Source organism: Apodemus sylvaticus, chromosome 3 (genome assembly GCF_947179515.1).
Source record: "Apodemus sylvaticus chromosome 3, mApoSyl1.1, whole genome shotgun sequence".
In the NCBI taxonomy this organism is placed as follows: Eukaryota; Metazoa; Chordata; class Mammalia; order Rodentia; family Muridae; genus Apodemus; species Apodemus sylvaticus.
The window spans coordinates 81,906,380-81,922,170 of record NC_067474.1 but is presented as its reverse complement, the minus strand read 5'-3'; the positions used below and the strand labels follow the sequence as shown (position 1 = coordinate 81,922,170).

The 15,791-nt window shown below is 42.8% G+C and overlaps 1 pseudogene; it reads right to left on the bottom strand.

Annotated features, from left to right (window-relative positions):
* Positions 1 to 12,432: 12,432 nt before the first annotated feature.
* LOC127680263 (A-kinase anchor protein 8-like) lies at positions 12,433 to 15,545 on the bottom strand (annotated as a pseudogene).
* Between the last annotated feature and the right edge of the window lie 246 nt (positions 15,546 to 15,791).

The window sequence follows — 15,791 nt, the reverse complement described above, 5'->3', positions numbered from 1 at the left end:
GCCTTGTTGTATATCAATGAAAGGAGAGGCCCTTGGTGGTGGGAAGGCTCAATGCCCCAGTATAGGGGAATGCCAGGACAGGGAAGTGGGAGTGGGTGGGTTGTTGAGCAGCGGGAGGGGGGATGGGATAGGGGTTTTTGGGAGGGGATACAAGGAAAGGTGATAACATTTGAAATGTAAATAATGAAAATATCTAATAAAATGGGGGGGGGACTTTGAAAATTGAGGGGGATACCCTAAATAAAAACAAAACAAAAACAACAACAAAAAGAAATGTATCTCTGTTTATAGACAATACAGATAACAACCTGATCATGAGATATAAAATGAGTCAAATTAAAGACATGTTTTTGATTGAAAAAATACGTACTTCCCTTCCTAGTGAATAAATAAATGTAACAAAAAGATAAAAAATATGTCCAGCCATTGAAAGGCAGGGAAACTGTATGTTCTTTTTTTTTTTTTTTTTTTTTTTTTTTTTTTTGAGAATCCTGACTGATATGCAGGGCAAGAGTTCAAGTTCAGGTGTATCTGCCATCAAAGGTACTTTGAAGGTGTGCTGCCCTGTATTTGGCTCACATGCCCATAGTTCATCTCAGCATTTCTTTCCAAGTCATTCTCCATGTTGACTGAAGCAATGGATAGATACAAAGTTCCACCCACCCTCATCAAGGAGATTCCAGGCTTTGGGTTCTGCAACTGAATATCTCCTTGCTCATATCACTTCAAATACAAGACATATATCACTCCCATTAAATCAGTCCAGGATATTTTTTTAAGCCTTGGTATCCAGTCTGGTAGATACTGGCTTAGGTTCTGTAAGTTAACTTAACTCACAACAAACAAGATTTGGGCCTTGCTCATCATCACCCAGTGAATGAAGGATAGTGCTGTAATCAGAGTTCAAGCTTCCAGTGTTAAGTGCCACTGTGCTTGGATGGTGACAGTGTATAAAACTGAAGAGCTGTATGGTGGAATGAAAGCATGTGGACTGTCTTACTCGCAATAATTGTAGAATGTTGTAGGTAACTTGGCTGGATTCCAAAGACTTTAATATTTTTCTTTAATAAGCTTGAAAGATGTTTTCTTAAAAGCCCAAATAAGAAAGAGGAGGAGGAGGAAGAGGAAGAACAGAAGGAGGAGGAGGAAGAAGAGAAGGAGAAGGAGGAAAAGAAGAAGAAGAGAAGGAGGAGCAGGAGGAGAAGGAGGAGGAGGAAGAAGGAGGAGGGGGAAGAAGGAGGAGGAGGAGAAGGAGGAGGAGGAGAAGGAGGAGGAGGAGAAGGAGGAGGAGGAGAAGAAGAAGATGATGAAGATGAAGAAGAAGAATTAGAATTAGAAGAAGAAGAAAAGAAGAAGAAGAAAAGAAGAAGAAGAAGAGAAGAAGAAGAAAAGACGAAGAAAAGAAGAAGAAGAGAAGAAGAAAAGAAGAAGAAGAGAAGAAGAAGAAGAAGAGAAGAAGAAGAAGAGAAGAAGAAGAAGAAGAAGAAGAAGAAGAAGAAGAAGAAGAAGAAGAAGAAGAAGAAGAAGAAGAAGAAGAAGAAGAAGAAGAAGAAGAAGAAGAAGAAGAATCCATAGTTTAGGTGAAATAAAAAGAAGTGAAGCCTGAAATAACAGGCTTACAGTAAGTGGAAGATAATATACTGGTACAGGGAAGACACAGTAAGCTAAGCCTTCAACCCAGAGGCAGACCTGTCACAGCCTGAGCTGCCTCATTGTTAGCTGGACTGCTGGAGTGGTATTGGTACCCTGCAAGTCTGCAGGACTGCCTACAGGTCCTGAAAGTATGAGATGTGTGGTTAGAACATCTGAGAGTTTGATAAGATAGCCCTCCAGAGTCCATTCAAGTTGCAAGCCATTGTTTAGACTCCAGGCTACAATGGTCATTTATTGGTTTGTGTGTGCACAATATCATGCTGAGAGCTGTTTTCTCATTGAATTGTTTCTCAGCTGTTCATTCTGTTCCTTAGGAGTGACAGCAGAGTGTTTAGAGCCTTTTTGCCTGATGTGGGGAACACCCACAGCCTGCTTCAGGGAATCGGTGCTTCTGGAGCTGCAGCACGTGTGCATGTGTGTCTGTGTGTCTTGTGTGGTGGACAGGTGGTCACATTCTCAGTGTTCTTTGTAGTACTGATGTCTGATCTGCTTACATTGTCAGCTCACTTTCTGCCTGGTCTTTCTATTTGCATATTCCTGTTTCAAGGAAGAGATCTTAGGCCCATTTCTTGATTTCTCTCAAATTTGCTCTTGTACTATAGTGGATTATACAAATGATTTGTAGAACAAAGGTAGCCATAGAGGTGTTTGTCAGTCAAAGGAGAAGGGAAGAAAACTACCTTGTTCTAAACACACTTTGGCTACTTCTCGGGTAGTTTCCATTGGCAAATATACCTTGAAGAATATCTGGTCTTCTCAACAATTGCCTGGATATTTTCTGCCTTTCTCTTTTCCTGCCTTTTCAATTAAACAACCATCCAGTTGGCTACCCAGTACATAGAGTCACTAGATATTCAATCAGATATCCAAACACCTAACAAACTGACCAACTATCCAGGTAATCAACCAACCAGTCAGCTAACCAACAACCTAACCAATAATCTTACCAGCCTACTAAACAATGGAAATCCTATTGTTATTTATTACTTAACCTCTCCTCCACATGGCATATTACTTGAAACTCATATGTGAAGAAAAGAAAGAAGGGGAGAGAGGAAGGAGAGAATGAAGAATAAAAGGTAAAGAAACAGCAGGCTATTTTACTAATAATGTCTGCAAGCTCCAGCTTTGTCTCTGGGATCCACCCAAATCATTTGCTGATCTGTAACAGGCATGCTCAGGACTTCCGTTTTCAATGACCCCACAACACTGGAAAGTTGATTATTCTGTTTCTGTGTGAGGAGGCTAAAGCTTAAAGGAAAGGTCACATTTGCAGGGCCACACACACAGTTTACTAGTCAGAAGTAGGATTGGGTCAGGTTGACCAAGACTCATTCATCTAAAAGGTCAGAGCCCCCTCTTATCCTCTGATAGCTTACACTCACTTCAAAGGTAACCCTTTTAATCCCACTTAATGATCATCTGCTCATTCTCTCTTAGAGATTGCACATTTTCACCTGCATTTATAGTGCTAGGAAACCTGGGTTCAGGAGAGTATCTCTTGGATGTGCTACAACCAGAATTTTCATGCATAGTTCTGGGATTTCTAGCTTCCTATTTTGGACCTTCCCATTTCACACTAGCTTCGTGGATATAGAAACCACTAACACAGTGACACAAGGGTTTCTCCCTCCTACACTGTAATAGATGTTCACAGTGATCGATTTCATAATAAGATTTCTAACACAAACAGCACTGAGGTCAACTCTGCTACCCAGGAGATACCTCACAGAGCAGCAACAGTCTTGTAACAGGATGCAGGGGAATGGCTAGAAGTTTATCACCTGTGCACATCTGTGGAGATGGAAAGACATTTCAGGCAGATGCTACTTCATGAAATTGTTAGTAGAGATCTTCCAGGCCTCTCAGAGAGCCAGTTTCCTAGTAGGGGAGGGGAATGGTATAAATTGGACTCTTAAGGCAGCATGAGGAATCAGATCCTGAAATACCCTGAGTACCATAAGGAAGGTTTAGACTGAAGGCTTTGGGTGGCCATAGGAGGCTCAAGGCAGGGTGGCCTCTTTAAGGAGGGTTCAGGGCTGCTGTGGGCGCCACACACAGATTCTGGCACGCACCTTGCCTTTCCCTACCGCATTCATCTTCTTTTCAGAACAGATACTGGAGGTTTAATGAACTCATTACTCATTCCACTGTCAGGTGAGTCCATTTGTGGCAGAAGCTCGTCGAATAGCTCCATTCTATGGAGGCCATGCTGTGGCACAGCACAATCCCACAATCATAGCAGCAGCCTAGCTCCCCGTGTGGCAGAAGCTACCCAACCTGTTTTTCTACACCTTCACCTATCTGCCACCCCTCAATCCCATACTTTACTACCCCTGAATTTGCCACCATCCATTTAGGGGGGCTGGGGTGGGGTCCTGTTTGGAATTGTGGTTCCCTGGAACCTACTATTATCTGTCTCCTAAGCCATTCTCTATCTAGATTGTTACCTCTACATCTCTAAACTTGTTCACTTCCTTTTTGGATGGATCATTTAGTCTGTAAACTGGAAGAAGTCTGTCTTTTTTGCACCTCTACCTGTGCCTAGGGCAGTTGAAAGTCTTCTATTCTTCCTTCTTCATATATACTACTTTCTGATGGAATCTTCTTTCAGGGAGGGCGGATCCAGGAAAGGGAAAATCACTTGAAATGTAAATAAAGAATATATCAAATAAAAAATATATTTTTTCTTTGTAATGTTAAAATACATGTTTGTATTTTATTGATTAAAAGCTTGATCTAAACCAAGAAAAAAAAGTTTGGAAATGAAAGGGAATATCTGCACTGGGGCATTGCTGAGATAGGTGTTTCACTGGAGTTGCAGGCCAACTCCAGTGAACTCTTTAAGACTAGTCAACTTAAAGAGCATCAGGTTCAGCAAAAGAACCTGTGTCAAAAGAAGGTGAAGAGTGACTGAGGATGACAGTTAACACTGAACTACAGCCTCCACAAACACATGCACATTCATCCTCACACACTCACACACAGCACAAATGCACATGCACACATATACACACACACTCACACACATATAAGCACACATATGCCCACAAATATATACTAGTCGTGGGTTTCTTATCTAACCCCAAGATCAGCTGTTATGTCATAGTCATTCTCATTGATAAAAGGGCTTTGTCCTAGAATAATTTTTATCTACTAAACTTTGAGAACTGTCATTTTCTGTCTGTCAGGAGTGCAAACCAGAACCTGGGTGAAAGGTTCCACGGGGCTCTGGTCTTGCTGAGAATGCTGGAAGCGTTAGAGCTCTTAGAAGAAAAATAAGGAGGTTTGGGTGGCCTGCCCAGAGCAGGTGGCCGAGATTCAATGTCTCTTGTCAGCTACAGGGGCAGCGCCAGCATCAGCAGCAAAGGTGTAGCATCAGTGTCATGAGCCTGGCCAGATAGGCAGGCCCAAGGTCCAAAAATGAATGTTTGGGAGAGAGAACTCTTCCCCAAGTGTTACAGCTCAGTAAAAACAGCCGCTCTCAAATGATCCTTGATGAAGTAACTTGTGAGCGTTATTCCATGTGGACAGGGACTAAATAAATATTGAAGGGTGGGGTGGCATTTAAGGGTAGATGTTTCCTAATGTCTCATTTTGAGATGTTATGAAGCTCTATTTACATGGGGGAAGGAATCCAGGTGTTTGCTCTGTAACTGACTGCCCAGGTCCTCTCAGTGGGGTGTCTTGGTTAGGTGCTCCTAAGCAGGGACAGAAATGGATAGGGACTGGCTCAACTCCTGCTGAGATTCCTGGGGGTTCTTCTGTCTGGTGGTGTGGCTCACTCACCCTACAAGAACAAGAGCATAGCAGAGGCATCTTTGCCTGCCTCCTCCTTATGTCTCGTTAGTCTCTCTGTACCTGTCTCCCCTGACCTTCCCTTCCTCTTTACTTGGATAATTTCATATGTATATTTATAATGAAATAAAAATGTGTTTATTCATGATATATACTATATTTGAATGGCTAAAACAAGGTAGCCAATAGTCTTTTGTACTGCTCTTTAAACCAACTGGAGAAACTCCCTAACCAATGCCTTTGTGCCTGCTGTGCTCTCTGCTGGAGTGCTCCACTCCTAACTTTTCTTGGTTTGCTCTTTTCTTTTTAATCAAATCCTGTTTTAGATACCTCACCTTAGTGAGGATGTCCTATCTTACTACCTAGAAAAAACTAGTTGACAGATCTCCTTACCATCCTGCCTTCATCATAGCATGGTGCTTACCATTCTTCCTAGATCTTTATCTTAGCTCCAATGACAAGGACCCTTTTACACATTTATTCAATGAAAATCTCAGTATCTTGTCCCTGCCCACCATATGGAAATGGACATTTGGAAAGGGAAAACTCCGCATAATGATCTCAGCATTTGATTATGGATCAACAACCCATTTTCGTCCCACTATATATTATTTTGATGAGATACTGGTATGTCACACTTATTTTATCTAGATGTAGTTTTAATATTGGATCAAAAGCAGGGTGGTATAGGGGAAAACATGGTATACTAGGGAGATTATTCAGTAAATCACTTATGGCAAAAGAATGAGGATGTGAGTTCAGTCTACAGAACCCACATCAAAGAGATGGGCTTGGTGTCACACACATTTGGAAGATGGAGGCAGGGGCATTCCTAACAGATGGATCCCTAAGGCTTCCTTAGCCAGCCTAGCAATAGCAGTGATTTCCAGGTTTTGTGTGAGATCCTAAGCAAGATGGAGAGCAACTGAGGAGGACACTAGTGATTGACCTTTAGCTTTTACACAGTGTGGAGAGAGAGAGAGCTAGATGGAGCGATTGAGAGCAAGCTAGTAAGAGAGAGAGTGAGAGAAATAGAGAGAGAGAGAGAAATAGAGAGAGAAACACACACACACACACACACAGAGAGAGAGAGAGAGAGAGAGAGAGAGAGAGAGAGAGAGAGATTATATAGGTTGGCTAACCTGAGTACATGTGCCATCACTGGCATTTCTCAGTGTTTGGCATCTCCTAATGTCTTGTGTCCCCTAAAATTCACACACTTACCTTGAAGAGTAAAAGGAGAGTAGAAAGAGGTGGTCCATAAAACGGGTAACCCTGTACCTGCACATAGGGAGGCTCAGTCAACAATAAAGACATCAACATTTGTCCTGAGAGTTTTGCCTTCATTGCAGGCCAGATACTTTATCAGTGGAAAGAGAGAAAAAATGCAAATTTAGATAAAAATGCCAAAGATGTTGAAAAGCGCCAGCTTCATCTCTAACTTCTCCCCTGGCTGGCTGGGAAGCGAAGTTTAAATCCTAGTCAGACTCCCAGACCTCATCACAGCTACAGGGCTGAAAGCAAACAGACTTTAGGATTTAAATTTTTTTCCCATTTTCCCCCCTACAAAGCACAAATGTCATGGACAAGGGGCAAACTCATTATAGCTAGGTTTCTATCTGCCTGGTCCAGATGCAAGTGCTAAAATGTGAGGCCAGATCCAATGGCCAACATCCAGGACTGTGCGCTCTGTGACTAATGTATAAAACACACAGGGCTCTTCTCTTGCAGCATCTGGACCCAGAAGTGAAAGTTAAATTCTTAGCAAACTCTCCAAAGTCTTCACCATTTTTTATGGTTGGAGGCAGCATATCTGGCTTACAACACTGGAACCCAGAGGAGCCCATAGTTGGGATAGGACTGTTTTTCTTTTAATAGGGATGCTATTGCATGTAATGGTAGTGAGGAAGGAATTGTTGGGTAGTGAATGAGTTTATCTCATAAGTTCAAATAAGTACCAAACTATGGCACTGGGGTAAATGGCACAGCTGTTTGGGGTGTCTACATTTGGTATGAATACCTCTCTCTTTCTCTCTCTCTCTCCCCTCGTGTGTGTGTGTGTGTGTGTGTGTGTGGTGTGTGTGTGGTGTGTGTGTGTGTGTGTGCGCGCGCACACGCACGCACGCGCGCGTGTGGTGTGGTGTGTGTGTGGTATGTGTGTGGTGTGTGTGTGTGTGTGTGTGTGGTGTGTGGTGTTTGTGTTCACATGACTGTGGAAACCATAGGCTGACATCCTATATCTTCCTTGATTACTTTCTTCTTCAGTTTTCTGAGGCAGGGTATCTCATTGAAACTGGCACTCAATGATTAGCTAGCTGGCTGGCCAGTGAGCTCTGGGGAATCTACCTCTCTACCCTGCTACAATAGGGTCACATCACATATTTACATATATTGAATATACATTCATGAATATATATTCATATATACATGAATATATACATATACACATATACATATATACCCATTCCTCCTGGATTCTTTTGAATCTAAACTCAGGCCTGAAAGCAAGCACTTTACATACTGAGACCATGTAAGAAGACTTTTTCAGTTAGAGTGAGTTTCTTTGTGTATAGTTTCTTTATATGTTATTTTCATGCAAAGGAGGACAGTCTGTATTGGCTGATACATGATTGTCATGAACCACTGGGCAAACAATTTCCAATGTCTGCCATGTAATAAGATACTTGCAAGTGAGGGTCATTTAAATAAGATAATCCTGTTTGATAAAATTTTCATTCTGGTCAAAGGCTTGGGTCACAGAATTGGGTTGTCGCCTTGTGGTGTTGGATACCAGTCTGGATTCCTCAATCATGCTGGAAAAATCTCCAGCTTATTTTCTGACCTCTTATTAGTAACCTTTACTTCCTATCATTATGATGATATTTATTGATATATAATCATAACATTTAAAAGTTTTCAATATCAGTTCTAATAGATTAGGCTGTGTACTGATAATAAATTCTAAATTCTCAGAGCCTCACTGCAGTGAAAGGTTATTATCATTATTATTTTTTTTTTTTACTATATTGCATGTCCATCTCAGGTTGTCAGTGGGCAGCAGGCTCACTGCAGCTATTCAGAAACGCAGGTCAATGGACCAGGTGCCAGACCAAGTAGAAGAAGGTAGAAGATTTCACACCAATAATTAACTATATATGGGCCACAATTGATCATGTCACTTCATTAACCAGAGAGGGAATAGAGGACGAATTCTAGTTTCTAGTGAGGTGAACCAAAAATGTTTGTAGATATCATCTCTCTCTCCTTAAGCTTTCAAGTCTAAATGTCTCAAATCTCTTCACAAAGACTTAACTTCTACTCCCTACGCCTCCTTGTTGGGATTGATACCCATTGCCTTGCCTAACTGTCAAATCAGCCTCTATTCCTATTTCTTTTCCTCTTGATATTGGAAATTTACTTTTAACTTTTCAGTCTTATCCCTCTGAGACATTCCTTCCTATATTCAAAGTGTGGTCATCCCTGGCACCCTCCTTCCTGTACCCAGCCTACACAGTTTAGAAAGTAAAAGATATCACGTTTATTTGTTTCTAGTAAAAGATCTTTCAGGAGCCTTTCAAGCTGTGATTCTAGTGTTCTATTATTATTCCCATCCACTATGCTACAGACTCACACCTCCAGTGGGGAGTCCAACTCAGGCGCTTAATTAGCAAAGCAAATTAAACTCTAAGGAGCCCACAGCCACAGTTGCTGGGCGACTTCCTCTGTGACCTGCCTCTCAGCTGGAGGGAGGGAGGGATGCTGAGATGTCTGGGCCTCCACGCTGGAGCCTGTAGCATGCTGGCTTCTCTCACAACTGACTACCCTCAGCTAGCCCTGCTGTCCCGTGACCAAGACTGTCTCCTAGGCCTTCATGAGCATTCTACTGTCTCTCCAGGAGCTGTTATTATTCTCCCCAATACATAAACACCAAAAGGCAAAATTCTTCACTCACTCCATCCAACAAAATCAGAACCCTCCCTCCCAGGAACATAAACCTGTCCGGTTGACAAAGCATGTTCATCAATAGTGGCTCATTGCCCTTCTTTCCTGGCAACATCAGAAGGTGGATATAATTACCGTTCACATTGGCAGATGTGGAGATGAAAGCTGGGGCAGGGCAGTCCGTAGGAACCATGGTGTGGGTAGGAATCTGGATTGTGGAGACATGCACACAGGCTGTTTTGAACTCTAGTGCATGGACCTGCCTTTTACCTCCTGCTGCACAAGCAGTTTGGGTGGCTACACTCTGACTCAGTTTCCCTAAGCCTTTTTGGTTTGGTGAGGATCTGTGGCCAGACTCTGAACCCCAGGGTATAGATAATCAGGCCTGTTTCCTGTCTGTTTCCATCAGCAACAATTGGCCAATTAAGGCAATTACTGACAGTTTATATAACAGGACATAGGGATCACAGCGCTCAACTCTTAGAAAATCTCCTATAAAAGCACTAATAATGCATTAACGTATTAATCCTCTTAATCCTGTCAAATTACCACACACTGGCTCCACAGAGCTAACAGTGGCTCTTTGCTGCCTCCACTTGCAGCAGCCATGGCTATTTACAGGCTCAGGGGGCTTCCTTTCAAGCTCTGACTCTCCCCATGCAGTTCCAGAGGCTACAAGGACCAGATGGGACAGACTAGATGACCTCTGGAAGAAGGGAAGTGAGAACTCTCTCACAGGAAGGGGCGCCATGTTATATGAAGAATGCCTTTGTGTCTTCCTCAGTGCAGAGGGGTTGATCTTCATGGCCAGAGCCGCAGTAGTACTATAGGTTTGGATTCAAATCAAAAGAGTACTTGATAAGATGTCCAGGTTCTGGCACCCAGGAGCAAAAAATTGCATCAAGAACACATTTATTTTGCTGTCTCTACTTTATGCTTTTGGTTTGAGATGTAAGCTGTTGGCTTCCTGCTCTGGTTGACATGCCTGCTGCTTCCTCAATAAAATGTTCACCTCACTGCCACGCCAAACTGTTATTCCTCTGGAACTGTAAGCCCAGTACAAGCTTTCTTCTTTAAATTCCATTTGTCATGGTGTTTTATCACAGCAACAAAAAGCTAACTAATACTGTGTGTGTAATAATTTTGAAAACACACTAGTATATGGCTATCCATTCATCTTTGGATATGAAGTCTATCTACTCCAAAGGTGCAGTTTTCTTGTAGCACTGTTTTGAGAGGTTTGGAAACTTGGGTATGTAGGACTCACCTAGAGGAAATAAGTCTGGGAGGCAGGGCATATCCTTTGTCTCTTCCTGTCTATGCTGTGGTTGGCCTAAAACATTCTCCAGTTGGCATGAGATTCTGTTCAACATGGAAGGAAACATCAGTAAACTGCACTTTCTTATACTGCAAAACAAATACTTCCTACTTTTTGTTACAAATGTCAGATATTTGAGTCACAGCAATTAAAAGTAATTAACAACAACAAAACAAAAACAAACAAACAAAAAAACCCTGTCATTCTTGATGTGGCTCTGGACTACTTATGCTACATATTAGAATCTTTCTGTTCTTCTGGCACATGAGAAGGATTTGAAAAATCTGCAATTTGTTTTCCATCATTAAAGTGGGAATAAGAGTAATCACCAGAGGATTAGATGTGATTGTGTGTATTCTTTGCCTGGCACACAGTAGGGAGTAAAAAATAAGTTAGTCGTCTTCTATCCATATCATTACCTTTTCATTGTTGTTTGATAAAAATGTTGTCTGGATTTCAAGAGAATTTATCATAAATATATCAAAATGATAAGGAGTGGGGATAACAAATGTACTAGATGCCTAAAAATTGGTTGCTGATTGCTTCTAAGCAGTTGAGTCACTTCTGGCTTTAGGATACTGTGGTAGGTCTTGTCTTGCTATCCTTACAAACTCCTCTTAGTAAATGGAAAGTAGGATATAGAGACGTCCTTGTCATCAGTCATGAGTGACAGTATCTGTGGGCATCTCAGTGTTCCTTATTGGAGAGTCCTTGTGTGCACGCAAGGGCAAATTCTATCATCTTTATCCTCATTCAGTTGTGAAGAGTTTGCTTATTTCTCATTATCACATGCTTGTGTTTCCTTCCACCTGCTCCCAAGAGTTGAAGTTCCTGTGTTGGGGAAGCACGGGGGGATTGTTATTCTTAAAGGACATAAATTTGTTGGCATGTTTACCTCCAATAGAGGGAGCCCTACATTCATCCCTTTGAGCGTGGGCTGGATTTAATGGTTTGGTTCCAATGAAGTGAATGTGGCTGGAGTGATGGTGTTTACTGGCCATAAGAAGGGTTTGGTTTCCTTCTTGCTCTCTCTGGAGCATGTGTGAGGAATCCAACTACTCTTTCATGAAGGCTTTCCACAGCTTTCTGTAGAGGACCATGAGGTAGGCAGCTGTGACCTCCTGCCATCTACATGGGAAGGGCCATCTTGGAAGCAGATATTCCAACTCCATCCAGGCTGCCACTGACTGCTGCCACTGTCTTAACTATCGCTTCCCTGGAGACCAAGCTGTAGCCACTTCGCTAAGCTGTTTCAGAAATAGTATCACAGAAACAATGTGAGATAATAAATCACTTGTTGCAATTTTTAGCTGCTAAATTTGGGGTATAATCTGTTATACAACAATAGGTGACTAACATAATTAACAGTGAAAACATAATTAGATATCTCAATAAGTGAGCTTTAGTGTGTGTGTGTGTGTGTGTTCAAAAACAATCACCTGAACTCACACATTTTGAATCTACTTTTTTTTTCTGCTTTAAGACTTAACAATTATCAGGAAGATCTCCATTTATTATTCTAACTTCAGTGCATAGATAGCCATCAAAGGCCACTAGGGAAAATGGTTTACCTCTTTTTGGATTCTAACAGAGGTGGGAAGCCATCTACTGTATAGCATTGGGAAGGAAATGGCCCATTCTTTCAATCAAATAGCAAATACCCTAGTATATTATAAATCATCTTATAAAACAAAAAGAACACATGATATAACACATCCTCTTTAACAGGGAAGAAAAGATGATTGTGTGGGAATCCCTGTGAAGTCTGCATCAGCTTGCTCCAGCTCACCTTCCATGACCCTGGGACAGCTACGACAGAGACCGTGCTTCCTATGTCTGCCAATAGCATGGCTGTTTCGTTTCTGCCCTCAGCAGCCTCACCCCTGGCCTTGTCTTTGATGTCCCTGGTTTCAGATGCTGTTTCTCGGGTCTGTTCTTCTAGGAGCTTTTCCGTGCGGGGGTCACTCCTGGCCCCTGCTGTGTCCACAGGCCCTTCCACTGCAGCTAGGACTTCATTTTGCTCTGTAGCCAGTTCTCCTTCCCCCTCTACTGCCCTCACTGAAGCTGTGATCACCTCTCTGCTAAGACTACTAGACAAGAAGACAGCTACCTCCTGTGATATTTCCTCCTTCTCTTCTCCTACATTTTCATCTCCTTCTGTCTCAAGATCAGCGATTTCATTGACAAAAGGATCCTAGCCCTTGAGGTATTTTTACAGCATCTTCACTATATTTGTTGTTCAAAACACTCCTAGCCACATGGAGACTTGTTTTCTGGAACTGCTCAGCAGACAACATTCTATTATGGTTATGGTCCCCAGAAAGCAGCTGCCGCTGGAGAAGCTGGTGCTGTGCAGGAATCAGCCTATCACAGGCCAGGCAATGTGCGGCTTTTGAAGAAATGCTCTTGGCCAATCCCTTTGAATGGATCTGGTTTGGGTTTAGGACTCTTCTTCTCCAACTCCGATGCAGTTTCTCAATTGTCTTAATTCTGTTTATGATGTACCCGTGGAGAAATTCTACTGTCTTTTGGAGCAGTTTGGTACTTAGAAATCACAAGGTCTCTGTGAAATTTACTTTGCAGATGCTTTTGAATTTCTTCATCTTACAAGCTACAAAACTTGCATACAGAAAAGGCAAACTGAATCCTGTCAGCTTTTGCTCCCACATCCTGTCTTGCCTTCGTTTCTTTCTTCTCTTCTTCACATCCTCGACCCTGTCCTCCTTTTCTCCTCTATGCTTCCTGGAGTCACAGAATTCATCCCCACCCCCCTGAATTTTTCATCTCCTGATGTAAGTCACCAGCTCTATCGTTTTCAGACAGATCTCCTTCACTGTAAGCACAGGCCTGGCCAGGGGGACGTCCGGTTCTTCATACAATAACAACTGCTTCTGCTTCCTGCCCATGTTGTCTGGTCCAAAGTGTTCAAAGCCTCTCCCTCTGGGCCAATCCTCCATAAGGCATGGTCCTACCAAAACCATCCACCCCCTGCATGCCCATCATGCTGTAGTCAGGGGCCATGGACTGGGAGAAGAGGGAAGTAGTGGCCTCTTGGTGAAGGGCCCACCTAGACCACATCCACCCCTGTAGTTTAACTCATTCCAGGTAGTGGATAAGGGCTCTCAGGCTGAGGGTGGCATGAAGGGGTCAGTCACTAGGAATGAAGATGCTGGAGCTACTCTAGTCCTAGAAGCGGCCCCTCAAGAAACCATCAAGGGAGCCCTGCTCTGCTCTGGAGTTGGATCCTGACAGCCATTGAATGTCTCACCAAGGCTACCATTGGGATCAGTCCCCAAGTCAAAGTCATAATCGTAACTGTAGTCGGGGCAGTAGGGATTATGCTCAGGTATACAGGGCCTGGAGTCATAGGACTTATGGCTTGAAGTAGAAGGAGCTGTCTCGGTCCTCCATGCCCTCTGCTCAGCTGCTGATCCTACGACTGCCTCCTTCCTTGGACAACAATTCCAAACATTGATTGATCTTGGCAATGAGCAAGTCGGAGTTCTGGGTACATGGCTCTGGAGCAGAAGAGGCCACGTGCGTGGCCCAGCTCACAGTTGCCAGGCCACCATCATTGGTCTTGGTGGCCTCTCATGGGGCTGGGCCATAACTATAATAGGATATTCCTGGAGGGACACTGGTGTTCTGGGCATGGTAGTAGTTGTAGTTTTCATAACCTTGCCAGCTGGCCATGCCACTTCCATATGTACCCTGGGTGTTGGCAGGTCCAGCACTCCATGTCCTATAGCCTCCATAGCCTTGCTCAATGTCTTCGATGCCACCAGCCAGCAGATCCTTTTCTTAGATTCCTAAATCTGCTTATTAATGCTGTGTAGTGAGGTATAGATGGGAAACATGGGAAATCATAATACAGAGTCTAAGAAGCCCATTCCAGAGGGAGAAGGGAATTACAATGTAGAGCACTGTTATACTAGAGTGCCTAAGGGCAGTGAAGAGCCTCTTGTTATAAGCTGGCTTTGAGGACAAAGAGAGATTCCTAGGGATAGCGTAACAACTCTAGTGCAACTACTAGAATGAACAAGAAGAAACAAATTTAAAAGGAGCAAGCAAGGGAAGGAGTATTTAAGGTGCAGGGAACTGCTCATATAAAGCTGCGAGATAGACTGAGAGTTCACTGTCTTCTGGAAGCATACTTTGGTCTAGTGTGATTAGAACTGGTGTGAGTGTGTGTGTGTGTATGTGTGCTATGTGTATATGTGTATATGTGTGTGTGCCTATGTGTGTATGTGCTTGTATATGTGTATGAAGGATAAAGGGATGGATAAGCTTGAGTGTGTACATGTTCTTGTGTTTGTACACATATGCATGTATGTAAGCTTATATGTGTACATGACAGAAAGAGAAAAGGCAAGTGAGACTTTGACAAGAGAGATAGAAACTAAAGAGAGAAACTACTTCAAATTTTAGCTGATATGCTGTAAATGTATGCTTTTGGATAAGTCATAGACTCCAATGAGTGTAGCCTCCTTGTTTCTTAAGAAGGGACCATTTGAGGAGATCTTAGCCAGGCCCTGGGCTGAACTGGGGATATGCAGATTGTGATCAGAACAGCAAGCCTTCTGTTCAGAGGCTTTGAACCAGTGCAGTCCTTTATTCTGTAAGAGACTCCAGTACTAAGTTCTCCCTGGATGACATTGTCCTGGGGCTGTGTCATTTCATCTAGAAATTAGGGGAGGCTACCCAGAGTCTTGCTGATTTCCAGAGAGTGCCCAATCACAGCCATCAGAGTTTAGAACAAACTCATACACTGAATGTGTTTCCAAGCCTGAGCTCCGGTGTGAGATTGCCTGGCTTTAATTCTTACCTCGTGCATGTCATATGGCTCATTCTTTTTTTTTTTTAATTTTTTTATTCTATATAATTTATTTACATTTCAAATAATTTCCCCTTTTCTAGCCCCCCCACTCCCCAAAAGTCCCGTAAGCCCCCTTCTCTTCCCCTGTCCTCCCACCCACCCCTTCCCACTTCCCCGTTCTTGTTTTGCCGAATAATGTTTCACTGAGTCTTTCCAGAACCAGGGGCCACTCCTCCTTTCTTCTTGTACCTCATTTGATGTGTG